Source organism: Gordionus sp. m RMFG-2023, chromosome 3 (assembly GCF_954871325.1).
Source record: "Gordionus sp. m RMFG-2023 chromosome 3, tfGorSpeb1-WG-v2, whole genome shotgun sequence".
NCBI classification, from domain to species: Eukaryota; Metazoa; Nematomorpha; class Gordioida; order Chordodea; family Parachordodidae; genus Gordionus; species Gordionus sp. m RMFG-2023.
This window is the reverse complement of record NC_088777.1, coordinates 5,977,038-5,983,053: the sequence shown is the minus strand read 5'-3', so window position 1 is coordinate 5,983,053 and position 6,016 is coordinate 5,977,038.

The following is a 6,016-nucleotide window of genomic DNA, read 5'->3' as shown; positions in this document are numbered from 1 at the left end:
GTACATTTTTTTTAAAATTAAAACCGAACTTATGGGGGCTCAAAAGCAACAACATGTGAGCTAAATTATTTATGGTTGGTTTATAAATATGTCTGTCAACGATATAAAGATATCATCGTGTAATTTATTTATGTTAAATATATTATGGATTTATTCTTATTATTATAACATCTTATATTTAATTTATAACTTTAGATTTTCTCTTATTATAACATAGTTTATATTATTTATATATATATATTATTATTATTTGAATTGTAGATTTTAATTTTCATTGTGTAAAGCGATACTACTTTATATTTTAATAATATTGTATTATCTTTAGTGTATGTTTATATATTGCCGCAGAACAAGCAAATCAAATATTTACATATTATCTTGTTGATATGGTAAATTGACATATTATTTTTATACTCATAAAATTTAAACCTAATATATACATTACTAATTGTATTGTTTCTTACGTAGACTATTTATAATAGTTATTTTACTTTAAATTTATTTTACGTTAATAAAGGTTTTTCGATTCTTAAATCCCTTCATGGTGAATTATAGGGGCACCAGCTTATTGCTAGCTGGTGTGAAAAGAGCCTGTATATTTTTGCTCTCACATGGCGAAGATCCGCTTATTGATAAAAAATTGTTTATAGGATACGACATGAAAACAATTTCCATTATGGTATTAAAGACGAATATCGACTGTTCATTTTTCATTTGCCAAATATTTTTCCTCCAGAAAATTTCAACATAAATATAAAGATATATTAGATGAAATAAAAAATCTTTTTTTTACTAATTTGGGAGGGGGGGGGGGAAGGTAGCATAGGTTAATTCTACAAATTATTATATTTTCCTTTAAATGGGAAAAGTGAAATAAAAATATCCCCCGCCCCGATAAAGAATAATTTATATTTATATTTTTAAAAAAACGACTAGGCATATAAAAAAAATTTTAATGATTCTATTTTCATTTTTATATATAATATAATATTTTTTCTTGATGCCATTATTATATAAATACAACTATAAAAAAATAATCAAATAAAAATATATTTGCTTATCCAAAAAAAAAAATTATTGCCCCTACCCCCATAATTCGGTGCCAGTTAGGTTTTAACAAATTATAAGAATTTATTATTTCCAAGATTAAGTGTAAAATTATTTTATTATTTGAATTAAAATAGTTTCATCAGAAAATACAATTATTGGGAATGCGGTTTTATTTGTCGTTTCAATGGGAAATTTTTTAGATAAGACATTTAATTCACACTTTAGCGACGATATCAAAAAGCGGCGATGTTGAGTAAATGTAAAGCAAATGAAGGCTTAATTGATACCCTTACGAATTATATAAGATCTCAAGACAAAACTAAAATATATGCTCAATATAAAATAATAAATATGATGAAGAATTTAAACTAATACATAATTCTTATATCTGTGCATCATGCAAATTAACTCCATATGAATTTACTAATGACATTGATTCTTAACCCTTATCAATTACTAAATTTGAAAGAAATTATAAATACTTTAAAATATATACTTTGTATTTTTATATTTATTTTCCAAGATGCTATTTATTAGAGATCGTAAATACCTTAAGAAGCCCGTTGCGCCAACATCGACAAATAATTTGGATTGGTGATCAAAGAAAGTTGCCATATACCCCATTTTGTCCTTAATGGCTAGGAATTATTTAGCGCAACAAACTACAAGTGTTGCAAGTGAAAAAACCTTTAGCAAAGCAACGATTGTATGACCAAAAAAAGAAATTGGATGACTTCAGAAACCCTTAAACAATGCCTGTGCCTCAGTTAGATCTATTGAAATAATGAAAATAATAATATATACTTTGTTGTGTTTGCATTTAGACCGTCGTATTAACATATATAATAAGTCTGAATAAAACCTTAAACAATAATTTTACTACCCCCCCCCCCCCACATAGTAAAATTTAATAATATAATTCTTCTAATAAATCAATATATTTATTTTGAAGCTTTCCGGAAGAAAAAGATTTGACAAATGAAACATGAACAGTCAATATTTTTTTATATTATAATATTATTACTATTAGATTTTGTATTGTAAAAATTTAATTCATGATTTAAGATTTAAACAAATAGGATGAAAAAATTTCAAAGCGTAATTGTGAACATGACAAAGTTTGGGTTATAATTTTTTTTTACTAAGTAGACAAGCCCTGGTTCGAACTAGCTCCTGTACTTTGTTTTAAAGATATCATAAAATTCTTAAACAAAGTTAGAACAATATTTCAGTATAAAAATAGTTTGGTTTTCATAAATTCTAGAACTTTTTTTTAAAAAAATATATCAATTAAACATTTAAATCCTCAAAATTGGCCTCTTAATTACCTAATTGTTTAGGTATTACACCATTCTTGAAGATTATAATCTCCGATATTTAAATCAGGAAAGATTTAGGCAATAATAGATTTATAATTTCCATACATAACGTTTTTTCAAACGGTTTTTGGGTAATGTTATGAGCAATCTTTTTTTTATTTCCAAACAAAGGATATTAGGAATTGATTTTTTCGATTGAGTTCCTCTTATCAAAATTTCCGTTAAATTGATTTTTAAAATCCTGAGCCGTAATTAAACACTAATTTGTCAATCTAGCTATTTTTTTAATTTTGTACAAAAGTTAAAAATAAAATGTTGAGATATAGATCTACTAATTAAGAGCCATGCGATGCTCATAAAATTTTTTTCACGAGCATATATGTTTATTTTTTACCCCCATTCCAAGGTCAAACTTATATATCACGTCGTGCAGCTCCTGACTCTTAGAATGCTGCTTATGACTCTTAGAATATTAATCCACAAATTTTATTTAAGTCTTTTAGAATATTAATCCCCAAATTTTATTCAATGATTAAATAAAAAAAATTAAAAAAATTTTATAATCGAATTTTTACAATTTTTATAATAAAAAAAATGAATGATTTTTCATATCAATATACTTCCCTTTTATTGGGAAGCTATGATTCACAAAAAAATAATTTAAAATAATAATAAACTAAAAAAAATTTCGTAAAACTTTTAAATCCCTGAATCATGCTGAAAAATCTTAATTATAATTTACCATAAAACTATATAAAATAAAAATAACTCAAAAACTGCCATACATAATTACTTAACTAAAAATCAACTTTTAAAATATAAATATAATATAATATGAACGCGATAAAAATTAACTATATAAAAATAACTAACAAAATGCGATTATAATGACTTTACCAAAATAATTCAACTTTACTAATCTAAAAACAAAAAGTTGACGTTATTAAAATAAAATAAAAATAGCATTGCCTCCTACGAAAGACTGCCCTCACTGACGACATTATATACATCATATTAAGGTAGAAATAGACTTATTTGATATCCATCCATCATTATATCAATATTTGATGCTTATAAAAACGATTCCTGAACTTGTAATAAATAGCTTTGCCCAGGCACGTATCCAAAAAATGCAAATGCCGGATTATATTTTTCAAAAATATTATTGTTAATATTAATTTATTTATGTTAATATTTATTCCTATCTCATATCTATATATTCAATTACATTTATTTATCACATTCATCTACTAAGTTATTTTATCAATTAATTACAATTTCAAGTTTTCCTTGGCGTAAATTACCTTTAATTTTAAAATTTTAGTGCGGTATTATTTATATAAATTTCTAGTCAAAAAATAATTATCCTAAAACTCCTTGTCCAACAGCGATAAAGAAATTGCACTTGTCCAAGGAGATCGAGTTTCCGTCATCAAGCAGTAACAGCTTTTATGGAGTTAGAAGAGCCGATTATTAATGCTATTACTGATATATCACAATGGCTTGAAAGAAATATTTCCTCAGTAGCAAGAAAATTATTGTATTCAATACTTATTTTTTTTCTCATTAGAATGTATTATATTATACAACTAATTTATGTAATACTTTTCAAAAACATGACTTTGACTTGATTAAGAAGATGATAATAGCAGAAAGCATTTTATTAGAACTCAAGGAAATTGAAGCTAATATTGATGAAGAATTTCATATTTTATATGTTATTATTGAGTCAAAAGCAGAGCTATACATGTTTAATATTTGTCCCCCTCGACTTGCAGCAAGCAAGCTCAACGTCAAAACATTAATATAGGACTAGTAGAAGTGTATTATAATATAAATTTCCCCTCTCTTAGATACATTTAAAACCCAAATAATTGAATGGTTTTTAATTCATCATGCAGCATTACAAATCCGCAGATATTACTTCTACATAAGCCTTTCCAACCTTTTTCAGATGGCGATAGAAAAAATAAATAATTATTCGTTAGATTTTTATCATGAAGATGTTAAAATATCTTATGATGCCTTATTAGCTGAATAACTATGATTAAAAGATTAACTATGGCTGATACAGTCCCAAAAAATGCTATGGATGCTTTGCATTATTTCAAACACTTTTTAGATTATATTCCCAATATATTAAAATGGTTATATAAATATATTATCAACTCTTCCCATTAGTATACTAATGCGAGAATATTCTCTTTTTTAAAAAGAATAACAGAGCCCTGCAGAAGAGGTACCATTTGCAGGGCACGGTGCAGGGCACGGTGCAGGGCACGGTGCAGGGCACGGCCCAGATTTTTTAAAAATTTTTACGGTCCGGCTCGGGTTTTTTTTTAAAAAATTATCAAGCTCAGCCTGAATTTTTCAAAAATAAATTATATTTAATTTTGATTTTTATAGCTAATAATGGCCATTTCAAATATTTGGTTTTAAAATATACAGCTCGGCCTGGGTATTTTTTTTTAAAAAAATTCAGGCCCAGCCCGGATGTTTTTTAAAAAATATTCTGGCGCGGCTCGGGTATGTTTAAAAAATCTGAAAACATATCTATAAAATAAACTTCTGAAATTAGATTGAATGATTTTGAATCTTTTGAATATTCATAGGAATTTAACGCCAAGCAAGGATAGATAATTAAAAAATTAGCTCAAAACATACAAAATATTATTCCTAAGAAACTTTTTGTGTATTAATTTATATTTCCAACATTTAAATTTTTTATACTTTATATATTTTAGAGGCTCAAAAAATTCAAATTTCAATTTTGGGTCATTTAAGTGATTCCTATCGTGGTTATATTCACTTTATATATAATTCACATGGTTTATATATATAATTTTTTTGTAAGTCACATTTATTTAAAATTGTGTATTAGAAAAGTTATTAGTCCTATTAAATTTATGCTTAGTATTTTTAATTAACAATAATATTTCTTAAATTTTATAATCCCCCCTCCCCAGACCAAATTTCTGCTTACGCGCCTGGCTTCGCCCATCGGAGAAGTGATGCTTGGTTTTCTACTTATTCAATTCATCTAATTCGCTATAGATTGATATCTTTAATAACCATATATTTAAATACCTTAATAAGTTCAAGAAAAAATAACTTAAAATATATTGGTCTGAACGCCTAGCCTTTACTCGAGGTTCATACTCATAGCTAGTTTAGACAGCCCCGAATCTGGGTATTACAAAACTAACCAATAAATAGCATTTATATAAGTAATCAAGTTTCATAAAATTTAAGCGTGCCTATTTATTGAGTTCACGACTTAAGTTCAAAACACGAGTCGCGACTTGCTTCTCGATTCAGGTTCTAAACTCGAGTCGCGACTTGACTTCATCAAGTTCAGAAATCGAGTCGTGACTTAAGTTTATAACTCGATTTGTAAAAACAAATCAACTAAACTCGACTTAAGTTTTGAGTCTATTTTTTGTCTAACTCGGCTGTGTCGTTTAACAACACTACTGAAACGTATATTAAAATTATATTTAGCTTTATTATTTAATAATAACTTAGCATAAAAATTATGCAGCTGATGGATGAGGAATTTTAGAAACAGTTTATATTTTCTTAGAAGATTTTAATGTATAATTAAATAAATATTTTCTATTTCAAAGACTATTATAATATAAATGTAA